Here is a 21830-nt window from a genome sequence, read left to right as displayed (position 1 = left end):
AATGAAGAAAGCCCAAAAATTAAGATACCTAGATTATGCCAAATCAATAAATAAGGAACAGGTCTTGTGTAAAGTTAACGGCCCTCAATTGCTCACTCCAGACCAAACCACCTTCAGATAATCTTCATCTTGATAGGAGCAACCTTGCAGTAATAACCTAGGAAAATTCTTTTCTCACCTCGCTATTCTGAAGAATAAAGTTACGCTCAGTGCGAGAAGGGAAACCAGGGAAGAGTGGGTGGAAAGTGATGTCAGAGCCTCAGCAATGGAGAAGATCTTTAGGTTATGAAGAAAACCTGGGATGTGCGTATGTGGTGGTGGGCACAGAATGGGGAGAAACCGGTCAAAAGAAAGAAGAACCTTAAAACTTGGTGTAATGGTGATTCTTCTTTCTTAATGACTTCATGGGCATATAACTCAGTGTGACTTCATGGGCATATAACTCAGATTTTGGACCAGCAGCCACACGACGTACGGGGAAGCGCGCTGTAGCCCGACCTCAATTCCTGCCCAAGATGGACCATTTTGGCTCAGCAGGAGAGCTACTTTTTGGGCGGGGGGCGGGCTGGAGTGATTCCTTGGCAGACAGAAGATTTGCATTCTGGGCAAGCTTTTCCAGCGCAATCAGGCCCACACTTTCCCCACCGCTCAATCACACCCAAAAGCATCCCCAATGGAAGAGGCCGGCTTGGTTCAAGGAGCCTCAGCTTTTGCGCAAGACAATGCGGAGAGACCCACGCCACGCATGGCGAGCCACAGGGTGGCAAGCCAGGAGAGACTCTGGCGCAAGAGCCACACACACATATTGGGGGGCGGCCACATCTTCCTTCTGCAGCCAGCATCCTCGCAGTGAAAACTCCGGCTTTTCTCTTTCCACAACTTTGCCCCTTCTTTTCCCCCCCCACCCCTTCAAAGTGCTTCCAGGGGGCTTCTCTTTCCCCCACCCCCCAAATGGATCTCATGTCCATCCAGACCTGCTATGTGATCCCGGGACCATTTTCAACCCATCTAGGCTAATTACCCTCCCCAAGACCACTTCTCTTACACTCCAGGCAGGTCTTTTGTACTTCAGATTAGATAATCCCTTTACAAGAACAGTTAATCATTAGCTGTGCCCGCAGGCATTTCAGGAGGGGGGGCCTCTTCCCCCTCCCAGAAAGAGGGGGGCTGCCCTGCCCCCCCACTCCCTTGGGGGATCTCAATGGAAGGGGGAAAAATCTTGTGTTGCTTTTGTGAAAAGCTTGGGAACGTCCTGCTTTCCAACTACAACTCCCAGACTCCCCCCAGCAAGCATGGGGAATAATGGCTTCTGTCTGCTGGGGAATCGTTCCACCCAGCCTCCAAAAGCAGAAGCTGGACCCAAAATGTCAGGGATAAGAGTCAGGCAGGAGCGCATTTCCCCGTAGAGAGACTGCATCAAGCTGCTCCACAAACGGTCCAAGTTGTCATCTACTTCCCCGTCTGATCACACCCTCGTCTCCTGCCAGGCTTGTTGTGACACGTAATCCAAACGACGTGCAGGGAGGGGGAGCTGTAAATCTGCAAAAATGCTTTTTCTGTGACAAGCACCACACACAAAAAATGGAGGAAGATGCAGCCATGAACACAGAATCTGAATTACACCTCTCATTTTGGAAAAAGCTTTCCCAGGTACAGGCTGGTCAACAAGCATCTCTTCCCCATCCGCCTTAATTTCCTTTTAAATTATGATTCTTTAAGCCTCGGAACGGCCTTCTTGTCATGTCAATGCCGGAACGAAAAGAGACCTCCCTTCTGGTTGGGCGTGAAGTGAATGGGATTTTGCAGCTAGCATGACATACCCATGGATCTGCATGTCTGGATCCACAAGAGGCAGTCAAACACAGAATGGCGGAGCTGGAAGGGGCCTCTTGAGGCCATCAAGTCCCACTCCCGGGTCACAGCAGGAATCCCAAATAACAGCACAGCGGACAGAGGGTGGTTTCATTTCCCCTTGAAGGCCCTCCTGCATTGACAAGATGGGACTCCTGTCCTGACCTATAAATCCCAGTCCTCTTGTGAGAAGGAGCCCCCAGCCCCACCTCATGCTTGGCCATAAAAAGCCAACTCCTGAACAAATGACAGCAAGCAAAAGGGGGAGAGGGATCAAAGGCTAGAATGCAAGGTCAGAATGGCTGCCCATCAGCTGGCGGCTGAAAATGACTCGCTGGGCGCCCCTGTGCTGCCAGGCCCTCTGAAGGTGGTGCTCAGTGTCATCCTGCAGATGGGCTCAAGGTTGGGTGGGAGGCTCCCTCAGATGCCATCCGGGCCTCTTCTCTCTCCCTGTGCCTTGTCCTAAGGCCACGGGTGCGATCAGAGGGGGAAAGAGATGGCCGTTCGGACTGCTGGTGGAGCCTGCCAGCTTGCACGGCTTCCCCCCACTTTAGGCTCCGACCCAATCAAGACACTGCCCGACCCTGGATTTGACTTCTATCCCTGCGGACCAGGACAGCCACCCTCCTTCTGCCTGGATCAGCTCACATGCTGCTTCCAGGAGAGGCTGTTTCCTTCTTCTGGGCAAGCGCCTGACAGCCGAGGAGTCCCGCGGGTGAAACAGGGAGGCTCCCTCTTTGCCCAGCAGAAAGGCGACCATAAAGCCGTGTGTAAGTGTGTGCGTGCGCGCATGTTTTTGGCTCCCATCATTCTGCGTGTCGGGTGATCGGCTCCAGCACTTGCTGAGCATCGCTGACATTCTGCAGTCATGCTTCTCCCCCCCTCCAACTGCCTTTACCGTTCCTTCAAAGAGATCTGTGTTCGCTAGCAGGTAGAGACAGGTACGAACCGAACTGCGAACCGGAAAAACTCACAAACCGGGCTGGTTCGTGGTTCGGTTCGTGGAACCCGTTTGGCCGAGACAAAACGAAGCGCCGAACTTTTTTCCATGAATCATCACGAACTACCATATTCCAGGTTCGTGCTCATCTCTCAATAATCATCACCGCCAAAGAGGCACCGTTTTCTCAAAGCAGGCAACCAAAACTCGCCGTTTGGGGGACGGGGGGGGGGGGAAACCACAATGACAACTTCAAAATCCCCCCCCCCCAAAAGCCAGTAGAACCAGAGGCTGAGCTGGCTGAGGAATTCCAGGTGCGGCTGAGTCGAAGACAGCAATCTTTCCAAGCCCTTCGGGGGGATTATGGGATTTATTTGTTGACTTGGGTTTATTCGTTTCTTGAAAGAAAAACACGGCCTGATTCGACCAAGTTTTCCCCGAAACCCAGCTCTCTGAGCCAAATATGTCCTGCCCTCCTCCAGCTCGGGAGGTGGGAGGGAGGGAGGGAGGGAGGCAGGGAGGGCTCTTCTTCAGCCCTTCCACCCCCACCTCTGCTTCTCTCTTTTATCCCGGGCCTGAGGACATGATGTTCCCTTTGACAGACGTCACAGGACATGGAAGAAACCCTTCACCTACCCGTCCTTCCCGCCCCCTGTGGAGCTAGGACATTGTGGGCAGAACCGGGGAGGGGGGGTCCGTTAAGACCGCTTTTGGGGGACGGAAGAGGGGGGAAGCTTTGAAAAGCAGACCTTGCTTTCCACAAGACATGCTTTGATTCCCTTGCCTCCAAAACCAGCTGCGCTTGCCTTGCCCATAAGCATACCAGCTTCCAAAGGAGACGGATTGCCACTGGAAACAGCTACATCCTCACCATCATCATCCCTCTGCATAGCAAACTCCTGGATTTGACAGTGGCCCCAGAGGCTGGTCCATCGGAACAAAGGGACACAGTCCCCCTTGGGCCTGGGTGGGGAGAGACCCGACTTCTTTCCCAGCGGTGCAGAAACCTATTGAAAGCAACCTAAGAAACGGGTCATCCGTTAAGCTCGACACGAAACATGAAAGCAGTGGCTCCCAACCTTTTTTTTCAAGTCACTAAAACCCCTTTCCTAATAAGCTGTGGGCCCCTCGGCTATGCTTGCATTTTTTAAAAAACTCATTTTTAATAAAAGCATCCTTTCTCGGAGAAAAGAGGCTCCTTTCTCTCCCCCAAAGGGCCTGTTTCTCATACATACACATGCATGCTAACTTTAATATCCCGCCCTGAAGAAATTCTTAACGAAGGGCTACAGCACATATAACACTCCCAGGAAACATTCTGCAACCCATTCGGGGGTCACGGCCCCCAGGCTGGGAAATACTGCACTAAGGAGTCAGATGGCAATGGACAGGTCAGATAAAAGAACACTGCAGGAGCATTACAACACCACTGCCAGTGTGGCACAGCGACTATTTGATTGGGACTGGAAAGTCCTGGGTTCCAATCTCGACATTAACAGAAATACTGCTTTACTGCAATCACTCTTGGATTTCATATTTTTAATCCGTTCTGTACTGCCCAGAGAAACTTTGCTCAGGGTTCAAACTCCAAGGATTAAATAAAACAAAAACAGACTTGAATCTAAAGAGAACAAAGCATTCTCTAGCCCAGAGGACCTTAGCCCAGTCTTGCACTGTCTCAGTGTTTCCCAATCTGGGGTCTGCAGATGTTCTTGGACTGCAACTCCCAGAAGCCTTCACCACGAGCTGTGTTGGCCAGGATTCCTGGGAGTTGTAGTCCAAGAACATCTGGGGACCCAAGGTTGGCAACCAGTGCACTGTCTGATCCACTCCTACCTTTAAGCCTATGGTTTCTATCACTCTTCCCTGTCAGTCTACATAGATAACCAGTGATGGCTAGCAAGGAAGAGTTGGCTCGTGCAGTATACTGGATAAATTGTCATACTACACATCTGGGGATGTGGGTTCAAATGCTCAGACAAGTAAACTCTCTGGGAGATGGAAGCCAGGGTAAAACAATTCCTGGAACATTTTCCCCACCCCACTTCAAAACCCTCTTGGAAGTGATGTGATGGCGCTAAAGGACATCAGGGCTAGGAGTGGGCCAATGAGAGCTACTGTTTCTCAAAGAAGGAGCCATTTCAGCCTATTTCAACATACCAAAAAAAAGAATCAAAATGTCTCAGTTCACCTTTAGAACTAGTGGATTTACAGCGATGCCTCGCAAGACGAATGCCTCGCAAGATGAATGCTTCACGCAACGAAAAACTCCCAAGACGAAAGCATTTTACGATTTTTTTTGGTGACTCATAAGACAAATTTTTCTATGGCCATGCTTTGCAAGACCAATAGGAACGCATTGATTAAATTTCAATGCATTCCTATGGGAAACCGCACTTCGCAAGATGAAATTTTCACAATATGAAACGACTTGCGGAACAAATTATTTTCGTGTTGCAAGGCATCACTGTATTTCAATATGAGTTTCGTCAGTTATAATTGGAGGAACTAAGGAGCTGTTTGTTCACAAAAGCTGGTGCTAAAAGAAACCTTTTAGATTCAAAGTTTCTCCTTTCAAGTCCCCCCCCCCCCGCGCTGTTGCTGCTGCTGCTGATCACAGTTCCCGACTTTCCAGTAGAAAGGGGGGAGGGCGCTCAAGGCAGTTCACGCACGTCATTCAAAACAAAGGAAAAACAAACAAATAAACAGAAAACAGATGGAGCAATAAAGCAAGCAATGCCGTCACCAGATCCGAAATCAGTCCGGCAACATCTGGAGGCAAGGAACAAAAAAATTAAAAATAAAAAACGACTGGCTCCTGTCACAAAATCACCCCTCATTTTACACCAAGGCAGAAGGGGCTGCTTCTCCTTCAAAAAATTGTTGAAGGATGTGCAGACATGCAGGTACCACTTCTTGGTCTTTGAAAACATCCTCATTTTTAAAAGAAGCTTAACGGTCGAATCCTGGCTGATCCAAAGCCCACGTATCAGAGCATCAAGAAAGCTCAGTTACTTCTCCTGGCGCTGGTTTGTGAAAGTTGCTCAGAATCTGAGCCTCCCACCTCTCCCTCTTTTTAACATCGGCTCACCTTAGCAGAAACACGCATGGGGATTGTAATTATGGGAACCTCTCTTCGGTCCGATTTGTAAGCTAGGGCCGATCAGCTTGAATTACCGAAATTAGCAAGGCTAATTTTCATGTCCCCATTCAGAGAGGAGCTCCCGATTTGGAATTTCTTAATGGCCTTTCGGAAAAGAAGTCTTTATACACGGTACATTCTCCACTTCATTCTTACCGAAAATTCCTTCTCTTAGGTCTGGTGAATGCCCTTGTTCAGCAGCCAACACAAACTTGGTCCGGTAAAATAATGTAAGGGACTCTGGAATGAAAAGGGGCTTAGCTGTCCCTTTGCTCCTGTTATTTTAAAGCAGAAATAACTTTGGTTTCTCCCCGATTCGTGGAGACAAAAGCCCCCGAATGCAAAGCATGCTCAACGCCCTGGCTCTCCGTGAAAAGAGCCTTCAAATATTCGCTAGTGCAAGTAATGGACTTATTAGAAGGATGAAAAGGAGAACTTTTCAGAGAATGGGCTTGAGCGCTTTAGTCCTGTCATATCAATGATCTGGCTTCAGAATTTCATTCTGTTTACATTTCTCCCGGACCCTTTTGAAATATCCCTGCCGCCTCCAGCAGCCGTAAAAGACTGACATTTGTAAAATGCTCGTTTATGTATGTTAATGCATGAGGGCCAGAGCATTGTGGAGCGTCCACTAAGGGGTCCCTAGAAGTGGGGGGGGGAGAGAGAAAGTGGGGAGAGAGACAGAGCACCGGCCACACAAAAGAGGTGGTGTCCTTCATGTAACAGTTCCAAAAGTAGTACATTGAGGTTCGGAAACAGCACCCACCCCATGAATGTTCATTTTGTACCCTCTTATGAACCGAGTGGTGCATTTCAAGGGGGCAGGAAATGTCTTGAATTTATGGAGGCCGCAGCATCAGAGAAAGGGTTTCATGCAACCCTTGAGGGCTGGCCAAGAACCAGTGACTCGTGGGGAAAAAGGTTCTGGTCGCACTTTGAAAGGGGGAAGGGGCTTGGTCAAGAAGAATTAGATCTGCTCCTTCCCCAAGGTTGGCCCTATGAAAACCCATAGAAGCCCCCCCCCCCGGCCTCTCCTCCTGTAGGCTCAGCCAGAGATGGGCAGAAAGGAACACAACAATCTATAACAAGCTAGCTTGGTTTTTAATACGTAACTGAGTTAGTTACTTCCCGAAAGTAACTCAACGGGCAGTAGCAGCCTTAGTTATTTTCATCTAATGAGTAACTTTAGAGTGGTCTTTTAGACCAGATGGGTGGTGTGTGTGTGTGTGTGTGTGTGTGTGTGTGTGTGTGTGTGTGTGTGTGTGTGTGTGTGTGTGTGTGTGTGTGTAAGTAAATAAATAAATAAATAAATAAATAAATAAACAAACAAACAAACAAACAAACAAACAAACAAATAAATAAATAAATAAATAAATAAATAAATAAATAAATAAATAAATAAATAAATAAATAAATAAATAAATAAATAAATAAATAAATAAATAAATAGTTCTAGTTTGTAGCTGTAGAAGGGGTAGCCCTGTTAGTCTGTGCAAGCATTCAAGGTAAAAGCAAAAGACAAACCAGTTTAAAAAGACAAAAACAGGGTGGCCCTTTAAAGGATAACTTTTATATTATTATTTTAAATGTGAGCTTTTGTGGACAAGTCCACTTCGTCAGACGTGGAATTGTTCACAAAGGTTCACATTAACAAAAATATAAAAATCACTTTTCGAGCGCCACGTTGTTGTTTTCAGTTTTTTATTTCTATTTTGCTTTTACCAACTAATCTAGTTTGTTTTAAACGTTGTTTGTAAAAAAAAAAAAAAAAAAGGAATTTTTAGGGAATTTTACAGGCTTTTCCTGAAGTTTTATGCCATTCTGTCTTAAACAGTCCATGGCGAGGCACTTTTCAACTCAACAGGAATTCTAACTGTTTGTTTAGGTTGTTCTCTCAAGAAGGCTACTGCAGTTTGGGATATCTTGAGGCTTTGCCAGAGATGATAATAAATATAATAACAGCCTGTCTTGGTCAAGGGTGGGGGGGAAAAGAGGCAGGGTCTTTTTGTGTCTATCACAGTGGGGCTCAAATTCTTTGATAATGCGAGTGGCAGGATGTGAAATGCAACTATTTAAGAAGGGCTACTCTAAGGCCACCCCTTCAGAGAAAGCTCAGGGAGGCCTCGGAAGTCTTCAAACTCAAGAGAGAATTCAAAAGCAGGTTGCAAAGCTGCGGGAGTAGGCGAGAAAGACTTGGAAAGGGGGATGCAGAAAGCTGAAGTCACCCCTTCTTCTAGTCTCAGAATGGCAGAACTAGAAGGGATCCTATAGATCATCAAGTTCAGCTCCTATCAAGGAGGCCCAAGTGGGGAATCGAACTCCCAACCGCTGTCTCTACAGCCAGATCCTTAAACCACTGAGCTCTCCAGCAGTTTCCGTGGACACCCAGAGAATCCCTCTTTGGAAACAAATCAGGGAGTCCCTTTTATTTTCTTTCTCTCTCTCTACTAAACACCTGGCCGCCTCTGTTTCTGACCAGCTGTGCTTATTCACCACCACCTCCAGAGGGTAATCAGAGCAAAATGTCTAAAGATTAAGGAGGATGTGGCAAACGCATTAGTGTTTTGGAAAGAGGAAAAGCAGAGAGCAGTGGAATAGAGGATGCCATGGTCTCCAAGAACTCAAGAGCTGGACCAGAAACCTTCGCCTCCGCATGGATGTTGAAATCACCCACGACCAGAAGCCTCAGGGGTTCGAACAGTGCCACGGAGATGAAGTCCACCAGCTCCAGTAGAGAAATGGCTGGGTCGCTGGGTTCGCGGTAACCCAGCAAGATCCCAATACAATCCCTGGCCCCAATCAACACATGGAGGGCCTCAAGACCGAGCGCTTAACAACCTCCAGAGTGTTTCTATAAACAATGGCTACTCTCTTTCCCCCCCCCACCGCCCCTCCAGTCTCCCCTGGTGTTGGACTGCATAACTGGGAGGACAGGCAAGAATCAAGGGAACACCCCCTTCCCCCACCCATCCAAGTTTCAGTTATGCATGCCAGGTCTGCATCCTCCTCCAGAATAAGGTCTCGAATAATCTGGGACTTGTTGGATACAGACCAGGCATATAGAATGGAGGGACGGCTAATCTGACTACCTCGAGACTGGCAGGTGGTCACAGTCCCAGAACAATGAACAGCCTTCAAACATCTGTCCACCGTTCTTCTGCAACAAGTAGGAACGGTGGAAGTGGAAGTGAGCCTATGTATGGAAGTGAACCTGTGTGTAAAGGTAAAGGTAAAGGTTCCCCTTGACAATTTTTGTCCAGCCGTGTTCGACTCTAGGGGGCGGTGCTCATCCCCGTTTCCAAGCCACAGAGCCAGCGTTTTGTCCGAAGACAATCTTCCGTGGTCACATGGCCACTGCGACTTAGACACGGAACGCTGTTACCTTCCCACCGAGGTGGTCCCTATTTATCTACTTGCATTTGCATGCTTTCGAACCGCTAGGTTGGCGGGAGCTGGGACAAGCGACGGGAGCTCACTCCGTCGCGTGGACTCGATCTTACGACTGCTTGGTCTTCTGACCCTGCAGCACAGGCTTCTGTGGTTTAGCCCACAGCGCCACCACGTCCCTGAACCTATGTGTGGCTACCAACAAAAAGGGGCTACAGCTGATTGGCCTTCCAGGAGGAGGAGAAAGATTTTAACTTCCAGTGCAAACCACTTCATATCCTAATGTCCTGGATTCCTGGCACTGTGGCTGAGGACCAACTCAAAGGTTGTTTTTTTTTAACTTCCACGTCACTCTTCTGATCTCCCAAGTGCAGGGGGACCCATCTGTGCAGACCCTAAAGCTACGCAAGGGACTTGCATCGTCATGTGTTAAAGCCGGCTGCCTTCAAGGCTTTGTTGTGTGTTTGCTTCCCAGCCTAGATGCTTGTCGAAGACTAAATCCGGATGGTGGAGTGGGGGTGGAGAGCCTGCCACCAGAATTAGCTTGCTGTTCAGAACCGGAGTCCCATTACCGGTAGAGCGTATGCACAACTCTCCATCCGCTCCCGGCTGTTTCCAGCATCTGGCTGAGATCTACGCTTCTGCTTCATTGGCTGCCCAACACATCTTCCCATCTGTTTGCCGGACAACACTGTTACATAACAGCACTGATGTTACCTGTCTGTCATGGGTTTGGAGGGAAAGTTCCATCCTATGGGGAGTGGAAGGCGGGACATCAGGAGGAGGGGCTGTACTGTATAAATGTGTGATGCCTGTGTGGTGAAGAGAAAGATGCTGAGAGACACTGGGTTGTGACGAAGCAGCAGCTGGGAAGAAGAAGCTGTTGTGGGAGTCTGTGTGTCAGACAGGGTACTTCTGTGTGTCAGAGTACCAACCTGATAGGTTCAGGTGTCTGTTGGTTAGCCAGAACTGATGGGTTCAGGGTCTGTGCTTCAAGTTGAGGGTTCTGGGTGAACCAAACTGTATGCTTGTATGAGTGAGAATAAGCCACGTTACTTTATCCTATTCACCTGATTGTTTATTTTTCCCTGTGTGTATTTAAAATAAACCTTATTCTTTTTATTGTTTAAAAATCCATCCCTGGTCTGTGTGACTTCTTATAGGGAATGGTTGGTGGCAGCTTAGTGTAACTGTGTGACATATCCCAGTAGGTCTGGGTTTGTCACATTGATTGGTGTCCAGCGGGTGGGATACGACTGGTCCAGTTGTCCAGCGGTCCAGCAAAGCCTTGGCAAGTGTGCCCAGAGCAAGGGGGGTCTAGTCAGGGACAGTCTGAGGCGCGTAGGTAATCTTCTAGGTGTACCTCACGGGGAGGTGCGCTAGTAGAAGAACGTGCCAACTGGGGAGACTTAGATTAAGGTGCTCTGAGGCAGCCTAGTTTTGGCGGGAAAACGCTGAGGCAAAACTGCGTAGCAACAGCGAGCTAGCTTGCCAGCTGAGAGGCCCAGCAGAGGGGGGTAGGCTCTGACTCGATACTGTTGCAAATTTAGTGCTGAAGAACAGCAGCAGTCTCTAGGGAAAGCTGGTTCTGAGGCAAGAAGGAAAAAAGTGGTCGTTTTATTTTGAGGCTTGACTTTTTAAAGCAGCCTGTTCTGAGGGGGGATTATGCCCTTGACTCGAAGCCAGATGGCAGAAATGAGTGGAGTGAAAGACCCCCAGATTGACCAAGGTTCTGAGGATGAATTTGGCTCAGTGCAAGGTGACAGCACAGGAGAGCAGGACCCAGAACTCAGAAAAATACTCCTAGCCCAACAGCATGAACTGAGGGTTAGGGAAATGGAGGAAAGATTAGAGAGAGAAAAAATGGAGGAAAGGGAAAGAGAGAAACAGCGGCAATTTGAATTAGAGAGAGAGAGAATGGAAATGGAGAGGGAATTGCAGAGAGAGAAAATGGCGTTTGAATTAAAAAAATTGGAACTGATGAACCAGAACAATAATAATAATAGGGATTCTGAGGGAGGCCAATTGTCTAAGGCTGACCTGAAGAAATTCCCTGTGTACCACAAGGGAGATTGTCCTGAGGTGTTCTTTTCCTTAGTGGAAAGAGCGTTTGTGGACTTCTCAGTGAGGGAAACTGAGAAGATGACCATCATGCGATCTTTAATCAGTGGTAGCCTGGCTGAGGTCTATGCCGAGATGCCTGAGGAACTGATGAAAGATTTTGCAGAGTTTAAAAAACTGGTGTTTGCCAGACATGGGATAAATGCAGAGCAGCTGAGACAAAGATTCAGGTCCCTCACCAAGAAACCAGAACAAACTTTTACCCAAGTGGGGGCCCAATTGGTGAGGCTGCTTGAGAAATGGCTATCGCAGGAGGGAACAGAGACCTATGAGCAGCTTAAAGACTTGATAGCACTGGAACAGTTCTATTCAGTCCTGCATGGGGAATTGAAATTCCAGGTGAGGGAAAGGAAACCGAAATCTGTGGCAGCAGCCGCTGAGATTGCAGATTTTATTTCCCAGATAAGAAAGCCCTTGGGTGAGGGGAAATCTGTAGGTAAACCCAAAGAAACCTACAACAAGTACTCTCAGGGACCAGGGAAAAGCCAGCAAGGGGGAGGGGCCCATGGTGAAGGGAAGCCCTCAGACATGAAACCAAGACCTCAGATTTTGGAGGGAAAACCAAAACAAGATGAGAGAGAATCAAAATACACCAGAAAATGCTATTTCTGTCAGGGAAAGGGTCATCTAATCTCAGAGTGTGAGAAATTAAAGCAGCTAAAAGGAATGGTGCCTCAGAATTCTAGTGGGACCAAGCCAAAAGCTGTGTTCTGTGTCCAGAAAGAGCAAGGCTCAGTGTCACAGAGGGAGCCGGTTGCCATGACTACTCAGTCTGGAGCAGCTACCTCTGCTGATCAGGCTGAGGAAAATGGTCCTCTTATAGAGGTAAAGCGCTGCTTGCTGGTGAAAACAGATTCTCAGTTGTTTGAGACAGCCGGGGTGGACGTAGGAATACTTGACCGTCAGTATAGGGGGCTGCGGGACACTTGTTCCCAGGTAACCCTGTGCCATCCAGATATCATCCCTAGGGAGTTTATAATCCCAAATGAGAGCATAAAGGTGGCAGGGATTGAAGGGCAGGTGATCTCTCTGCCAGTAGCAGAGGTACCTGTCAACTTTCAAGGCTGGAGGGGAGATTGGCGGCTAGCGATTTCATCGACTCTGCCAGCAGCCGTGCTCGTGGGAAATGACCTGGCTGAACATGTGAAACGGGTGCTAGTGATTACACGCTCACAAGCCACCACAGGGACAGTTCAGGGGGATAATGATGAGCCAGAGACGGAAGCAGAGGGGAGTTCAGAAGCTGTGGTGGAAACCTTAACCACAGACAGCAGATTTGGACAGGAGCAAAAGGCAGACGCCACTCTCCAAAAGTGTTTTGAACAGGTGACTGACGCCCAGCTAACACCTGAAACCCCAGTGAGATTTCTGGAGGAAAAAGGGATTTTGTATAGAGAAACCCTGAGGAATATCTCAAAAGGGGGAGATGGGATCAGAAGTCAGCTGGTGGTACCTGAAAAGTTTCGCCCCATGATCTTACAAAGGGGGCACTCTGACATGTTTGCTGCACACTTAGGGGTGAACAAAACACAGCAGAGAAGGGTGAAAGGGCCCCTTGATTTGATCCAACAAAATTGGGAGCAGATCACCCAGGATGACCCACAAGACGTTGTGACATACATAGACACCTTGATGAATGACCTAAAGAGAAATCTAGAGCTGGCAGCAGAAAACCTGCAAGCTCAGAAGGTCAGACAGAAAACATGGTATGACCACAAAGCTAGAGAGAGGCACTTTGACCCAGGGGAGGAAGTGCTTTGGCTTAGGCCCTGCAGAGAGAATAAACTGCAGCTCAAATGGGCAGGACCATATAGGGTCATTTCCAAGATGTCAGACCTGAACTACCTAATAGAACAGGAGGAGAACCAAGCAAGGAGGGTGGTTCATGTGAATGCCCTAAAACCCTACTACAGAGGGGAGCAGAGGGTTTTATTCGCGATAAAAGCAGCTGAGAGTGAGGAAGCTGAATTACCCTTCTGGGAGGGTAGAGGGGAAGTAAAATACAACCCAGAGGAGGTAAAGATCAGTCCTGCACTCACCCAAGACCAGCAGCAAGAACTAAAAATGCTGCTTAGTAAATATCAACAGGTGTTTTCCAACAAGCCGGGGATAGTGAAGGGAGTGATGCATCGGATCCACACAGGGGATGCACCCCCGCAGGCAGTATCCCCATACCGAGTAACGGGACCCTATAGGGACAAGGTGCGGAAGGAGCTGGACGAGATGCTGAGGGAGAACATAATCGTCCCCTCTTCTAGTCCTTGGTCCTCTCCGATAGTCCTTGTGGACAAGCCTGATGGGAGCATTAGGTTTTGTGTTGATTACAGGAAATTAAACCGTGTAACCACTCCTGATGCCTACCCAATGCCCAGGCTAGACAACCTGATTGAAACCATAGGGGGTTGTCGGTTCATCTCATCATTGGACCTGGTAAAGGGATATTGGCAATTAAGAATTGATCCCAGGGATCAAGAAAAGACTGCCTTTTGCAGCCCTTTTGGTCTCTATGAGTTTCGAGTCCTGAGCTTTGGTCTCAGAAATGCACCAGCCACATTCCAAAGGCTGATGGACCAGACCTTGGCAGGGCTCAATGACTTTACAGTGGCCTACATTGACGACATAGGGATCTTCAGTAATACCTGGGAAGATCACCTGGTACACCTGGAGTTAGTGCTGCAGAGGTTAAGTGCAGCAGGGCTAACAGTAAAGGCCAGCAAGTGTCAGCTGGGTAGCCCAGAAATAAAATACTTGGGTCACATGGTAGGGGGAGGAATGATAAAACCCCTGGAGGCCAAAATAGAAGCTGTTCGTGATTGGCCTAGACCCAACACCAAGAAAAAAGTCAAATCATTTCTTGGGTTGGTGGGCTACTACAGAAAGTTCATCCCGAGGTTTAGCGAGATTGCGGCTCCGCTGACCGATCTGACGAGGAAGAAGGCTGATGACCGCATCCCGTGGACCAGCGACTGTGAGGAGGCGTTCCAGAGGTTGAAGGAGGCGTTAACCAACTATCCTGTCCTGCGTGCTCCAGACTTCGACCGGGAGTTCATCATCTACACCGATGCGTCTAACAGCGGGGTAGGAGCAGTTCTGTGCCAGGAGGATGAGAATGGTGACCAGCATCCAGTGTCCTACCTGAGTAGGAAACTTCAAAAAGGTGAGAGACATTTGGCAACCGTGGAGAAGGAGTGTTTGGCCATAGTCTACGCGATCCAGAAGGCCAAGCCTTACATCTGGGGAAGACATTTTATTCTGTGTACTGACCATTCACCATTGCAATGGTTAAAGACAATGAAAACCCACAATAGCAAACTTATGAGGTGGGCTTTAAACCTACAGGACTATGACTTTGAAGTGAAGGTGGTCAGAGGGTCAGTGAACTGTGTTGCTGACGCCCTATCAAGAAGACCTGAAGATTGAAGACGGCGAAAGAACATGGACTATGTGTATATAATGATGACAAAAAGTAAAATGTACCTGTTTTTGAATTGGTTTGTATGAATAAAGGTAAATTGATGTAATGTATATGGTAAATGTTTAAATGCCTATTTGAAATGTTTAACTTAGAATGTAAGTAAGTATTATATGGTATGTATAACTGTTGTTGTGTATTTTATACAGGTTGTTTTTTTGGTGAAAAGCACCTTAGCTTTCCCCCTACAAAACAACTTATAAAGAGGGGAGGTGTTACATAACAGCACTGATGTTACCTGTCTGTCATGGGTTTGGAGGGAAAGTTCCATCCTATGGGGAGTGGAAGGCGGGACATCAGGAGGAGGGGCTGTACTGTATAAATGTGTGATGCCTGTGTGGTGAAGAGAAAGATGCTGAGAGACACTGGGTTGTGACGAAGCAGCAGCTGGGAAGAAGAAGCTGTTGTGGGAGTCTGTGTGTCAGACAGGGTACTTCTGTGTGTCAGAGTACCAACCTGATAGGTTCAGGTGTCTGTTGGTTAGCCAGAACTGATGGGTTCAGGGTCTGTGCTTCAAGTTGAGGGTTCTGGGTGAACCAAACTGTATGCTTGTATGAGTGAGAATAAGCCACGTTACTTTATCCTATTCACCTGATTGTTTATTTTTCCCTGTGTGTATTTAAAATAAACCTTATTCTTTTTATTGTTTAAAAATCCATCCCTGGTCTGTGTGACTTCTTATAGGGAATGGTTGGTGGCAGCTTAGTGTAACTGTGTGACATATCCCAGTAGGTCTGGGTTTGTCACAAACACCATCTCGTCTGGCGGGGCGTGGGCGTTTGCTCAAACGCCGGCGCTGAACAACTGCAGACCTCTCTCTTCTCAAAGTCCAAAATAAGCCAATTATCTCAAGCCTTCGGAAAAGGAAACCCAACATGACAAGAGGTGGCCATCTATTCAAGAGTTGGTGGCCAGAGGGAGGAGGGGGGACAGCAAAGAGAAGGAATCGGTTTATATTCACCATTGTGCTCACAGACCAAAGAAACTCCTCATGAGGTCTAGAACCTTATTTCTGGTCCTGAAGAGGTGACGAACGGGAGGAACAGCACACTAGCCAGTCTGGTGATGGCTCTATCTCAAGAGTTTGGATTTAAGCTGAAACCGGCTGATCTCCTTAACTAGCGCCCACCCAAAGAAGTCAAGAGAATATCTTTCTTCACAGGATGGGATTGCTTACAACATTCCATGGCATCTTTCTACTAGAGGTGTGCAAGTGTGTCTTTTTGGACTACAACTTCCATTATTCCTGTAGCAGCTGTTTCCAAAAACACAAACCTACACAACTTTGCTCCTTGCAACTCTATTCCAGTAGCATTGGGGGGGGGGGGAGGAAAGGAAATGATGTTTCAATAAGAGGGGAGAATGTTATTTCCCTATTTATTACGCTGTATGATTTCATAGATCAAATGTCGCACTGTTTCAGCTTTTGCCCTGGGGAGGGGGTGTTCTTCAAAATTCTCCATTTCAGAGTCTGGAAAAATTGAGTCTTTTGGCCTAAAACTCCCAGAATTCCCCAGCCAATATATGGCCAGTGGCCTTGCTCAAGATTCTGAGCGTCCTTATTTTTCAAAAGTCACTTTTTTCCCAAGTCTGTTTCTTCCTCTGTTTCAGTGACACAACGGAAATATTAGCCAGTATTTGCAAAACCCAGAACCTGTGATTTTTATGTCATTGTTGGAAAGTTCCTTTATATTGCTTCCTGCTGCTTCCACTTGCATAATCCTGCCATTTACTCTCTGACTCTTTTTCTCTGTGACTGCAACTTGTCAGGAGAAACTTTGTTTATTATTTCAATTTATATACCGCCCCATAATGCGAATACGCTCTGGATGGTTCACAACATACATTTTCAAGAAAGAAAGAATGCAAGTCAAGAAATGTTGTGTTTTCTTCTTCTTTTTTCTTCCCCTTTCCTAATTTCTCCCACAGCTGCCCGGCATCAGTCACACTGAAGCAAGACAAAACAAAACGAGTCAAAAATGAACCTTTCTAATCTTCTCTCCATGCAAGAGTCAATGCCCTGAAGTTAAGTGGAAGCACGGCACATATTTCTCATCGCTCCGACCCATCAAGGAATTGCTGCTTTCTCCCAAATCTACACACACATACAGACAAACCTCTTTTAACATTTTGGATGACCTTGTTTCCGCTGCGACATCGTGAGTTTTCGGCTCCTTCGAGCGAGTTGAGACCAGCAAAATTTGCAGTCAACAGGTTTTTTAAAAAGAAACCGTGCCATTTTGTGAGAGTCACTGTGCAAACAGTTAAGGCGAAACAAGTGATTGTTTCATCGGAAATAGCTTTAGCATCTTTTGTTCAAGAACTGCTTTTCCTTCCAACTCTGTGTGTGTGTGTGTGTGTGTTGGATGTTGTGATATGACACCATCACGCAACGGAGAAAAGCAGTGGGAGGAAGTGACTTTATGAGTAAACAGATGGAGTGAACACACCTGACAGAGTTCAGAGAAAAAAACACAGAACTCGAGTGGCAGAGGAGGGGGAAGACAGAAAGGCTATTTCTGATATCTTGATCATAACTATCAGGTCCCACTGGAGAACGTGAGGAATACAGCCAACAGAAACAGGAAAAATCCCGAAACCTCCGTCGCAGCTGCTCGAAAGGGTAAGTTCCCTCAACAGGAAGCACCTTTCCCAAATCCTTGAGAACCCTTCGGTCCCAAAATAACTGCTAGCGCAGAGCCACGGAGCAAGGCGCTTCATAAAAGGAGGTGCGGAGCGAGGCCCGAGAAAGGATTGGGCTGAGACAAGATGGCAGTCTCACCCTCCTCCATGTGCGCTCTGCCGATTGCCTCACTTCCTCTCTCACGGCGTCAGGGCCGCCAGCTGCCAGAGTTCTCCAGTCGAAGTGCACGGCGATGGAGTTTTTTGAGTCCTTGCTAGATTTATTAACTAGCTCTCCATGGAGCTCATAACAAGAACAGGACAACATAGCCGCGGCCATGTTAGGTCCCGATGAACCACTGGGCTGCTTGTCATCTCCCAGACACTGCTGGGGTGATGGTTCCATCATCCTCACCAAAGATGAGGAGCTGCGCCTCCAGCAATGTCCAAAGAGCCACCAGCCTGCCCACCCGAGACACCTGAGGCCATTTTTTCCCTTCACCTCAGGGACAACCAGGTGCCGATGGGAAGTCCACCACTACAACCTGAGCACACCCCATCCCCCAGGATCAATGAAGTTCAGGGGGGTGGATTATGGGAATGGTAGTACGACTCATTGGGAGCATCCCCAGATTGGTAGGCACCATGGCAAAGAGCATGCCCTGATAGATAAGTCCACGTTCTGTCTTTCTATTTCCTGGAACATTGCTTCAGTGGGATTTAGATGAGACCAAAGGAGCTATCAACATGAATTTGACAGTGGAAGACAGGAGGGTCTGGCATGCTCTGGTCCCTGGGGGTCACGAAGAGTCGGACACGACTAAACGACAACGAAGGAGGTCTCCAAAGAAAATCTCCATCCACCAAGGGCCCAGGAGGACTGCAAATTCCATTCCCCTAACCACTTTTCACCCAGACAAGCCTTGGTGGATGCTAGACCATACAACACTTCGACAGTTATTCTGGCCTTTTTTGGGGGGGGAGAGAAAAGAAAAGAGAAGACGCTCCCCCACCCTCCCGTCCTTAGCAGCAGAAAGCCAAATAGCAGGCATTTTTCACAATCCAGCCGTGCCTTTGATGATGCAGAACACAGACAAACCTGAGCGTTGTGTCCCATCATCATTGCACCGTTGAAAAGACGGCCCTCAAAGGGTTGGCGATGGGCGCCTGGTCGTCCGAATCATTGGACACCAAAGCCCAAAGTTCACCTTTGCCTCCTCTATTTCAGAGCTAGCTTTCCGCTCCCCTCCCGAGGCATCTTTCCTGCTCTTCGGAATGATCCAGCCTGGCCTTTCATTCTAAGCGAATACCTTTCTGCACAGCTCAAGTGGGGAAAAATTATGTATAACAAATGTGCATATTGACAAATAAATTTCTAATTCCAACCAAGATCTCTGTACTTCAAAAGAAGTGGAGAGGGGGATGGGAGACACACACACACACACACACACACACACACACACACACACACACACACACACACACACACACACACTTGAGCAAATGCACAACCACTTTGCACTGTTAGCACACGCCTGCAATGCTTTATGTTGGCTGGACGCCAGTTCTCATGGAAAAGTTTGTCCACTCGGCGTTGGGCTTTATTCTCTCCCTCCCCTTTTCTCCCCTGGTAGGGTGGAATTCATGCCTTGTAAAACAGCACACTCCTCCAGCTATTCCTTCATTCAAATATTAAGCCGATAAGAACCCAAGACAAAGAAGAGAAAGGCTCTCGGCTAATATAACCCCATATTGGGCTGTTTGGAAGAAATGTGGACGTGTTCCCAAGCCTGGTTTAAGTCACCCACTGGGTCTACGTGAAACGAAGCTTCTAGGCTGGGCTCTGTTGGCCAAAAGGCTTCAACACAGTCTTTTGTATGCAAGCACTCATCTAATCGTCTAGGGTGAGGTCAGAGTAGCTGGTAGGCAACCAAGCAAAGAAGCACCTCAGGTCAAGCCAGGCACGCATTCGTTCTCCAGCGTCTTAAAGGAGCCCAATGAGTGCTCTCTACTGGAGCCAAAAGAAAAGTTGTACTTTGTGATCACTATTCAGGAAGGTTATTGCCTTACTAGGGCCTGTCCTACAGTTTGGCTAAGTGGGGCACCGCCTACCCAACCCTGAAGGCTCCTCTCATCCAATAAGGCAGCGTAGAGCATGCAACGGAGAAGGCTCGCTAACCGACAAGGTGGCTCCTATTTTCTTTGGGATGCTTTGCTAAACCATCGCGTTCTCTCCTTTTCTCTTTCAGGGCCAACAAACAATGAAATCATGGAATCACAGAGTAATGGAGTTGGAGGCCATCGAATCCAACCCCCTACTCAAGGCAGGTATTCCGCTCAAAGCAGATCTGACAGGTGGTGGTCTAGATTTCTCTTGAAGGCCTCCAGCGTTGCACTCACCACCTTCCAATGTCATGGGTTCCATCATCATACTGCTCTAACATTTAAAAGCCCAGGTTATCGCTACACTACCAGTCCACATGAGTATTTCAACGAGTGATTTGCACAAACATATCACAAGGAGGACCAACCCACTGTACACTGTCCCACAATCTCCAAGGTAGCAGGATGTACAGGTGTCCGGGATTTCAAGAGCTCACACACAGAGAATAAAGGGGGGGGGGGAACCAGCAAAGAATGCAACACCAGCTAATTATGAATTGTATTTGGGAAGAAAAGAAACTGTTGCATGTCAGGTCACTGTGTCATGCCCAGGGCTAATGGAGAAGGCACGTTGGTGGCCAGACCTAGCAATAACATTCTCTTGCTATTCGCCATCGGTCTTTCTCCTTGGCTTTTGACACTCACATAGTGCATGCGTTTGGACACTCAGGAGGCGGGGAACAAGAGGGCCCGATCCTTTATCTCCAGCAGGAACCAAGCACAAGCAGGCCGACTGGATTAGGTTCCCCATCCTGTCAAGCCACCCATTCCAGCTCAAAGTCTTTCTTCTCCGCAAATCTCTGGCTTAATTTCATCCTCGGTTTGAAAACCCCAGCGGTCAACATTCGCATCCCCGGTGAATTCAGCTTTGCAATTCCGGTACTGGATCCTGCCATCGTACCTCGCAAAACTGGGGGGAATGCTCTAATTTCCTCCTACAGACATGATGCGCCATCTGGGAGGCAGAAAGGAGCACATGGCGATGCGTAGATATTCTATTTTAAGAGACTTCCACATGCACAGGTTGTAGATGCTGGGGGATTTTTTTTCCCCTAGAAGAAAAACAGGAAGCAAAACCCAATCAGCTTCACATGCTTCTCCAGTTGTTTGTGCTGGTTCTTGAGACACTTGTTCTAAACCAGGGCTAAAGCCGTGGGATCCAGACCCCTCTGAGAACAGGGTTAAGGATGATGGGCAACTTCCCGCAAAATGAGGCTCTACTCAATCGCGTTGACAGTCAAGGATTTATATTTAATTTATCAGAGCCCGGGTGGCGTTGCAGTGAAAGGACTCGGCGATCGGAGTTCGTCCCCACTCGGACATGAAGTTTGATGGATGATTATGATATTGATTACGATGATTATTAAGATTCTACATTTAGCACCCTTAAAGCCATTTTGGGACGAGGGGAACTCAAAAAAATATATATCAAGTTCTATAGCAACAGCATCTACTGGCTACTGTCTCTTCTTGTAACCACTTTAATATTTTGGGGGACTTGGTCTATAAATGTATATTCCCTTCCCCATTGTGCCTCCAGAGGAACCCTACCCACTCAAGAACCCCCAGTGCTCAGATCTTTCCAAATTCACCCTGAAAAACCAAAGTTAACATCCCAGCTCATCCAGTTTCCTCTGAGCTACAGAGGTTGGGGTCATGGACTGGAATCCGGTTCCTTGTCTCAAGTAGAGCGGACCTGCCGAATTGGCGTCTCGTAGAGAAATGTGGACTTACCCATTGACCGGTTGATTGAATGGGTCCTGCTCTAGCTGTGACAAATAGCTGGATTCAGGATTTGACCATCCTGGGCTTGATTGTCCAAGACTCAATAGAAGACTCCCTTCATAGCAACACTGTGAGGGAAGATCTGCTGAGGAAGTCTGGCTGTACCAAGGTCAAACTTCCTAACTGTTAGAGCAGTACGACAGCGGAACCAGTGACCTTGGGAGTTGGTGAGGGCTCCAACACGGGAGGCATTCAAGAGAAAACTTAAGCACCTGGCAGATCTGCTTGGATTGTATTCCTGCCTTGAGCAGGGGGTTGGACTTGATGGCCTCGTAGGCCCCTTCCAACTTCACTTTTCTATGATTCTACCAGTGGAGACTCAAACCTGGAACTCCCATGTCTCAGTC

At 47.9% G+C, this 21830-nt stretch overlaps 1 protein-coding gene across 1 annotated transcript in view; it reads right to left on the bottom strand.

Annotated features, from left to right (window-relative positions):
* GPC3 (glypican 3) overlaps window positions 1–21830 on the bottom strand; it is a 138365-nt gene that overhangs the window by 1577 nt on the left and 114958 nt on the right. The window lies entirely within an intron of this gene.

This window comes from Pogona vitticeps, chromosome 11 (genome assembly GCF_051106095.1).
Source record: "Pogona vitticeps strain Pit_001003342236 chromosome 11, PviZW2.1, whole genome shotgun sequence".
NCBI lineage: Eukaryota > Metazoa > Chordata > Lepidosauria > Squamata > Agamidae > Pogona > Pogona vitticeps.
Note: the sequence above shows the minus strand (reverse complement) of the source record. Positions and strands in the feature narration are given on the sequence as shown.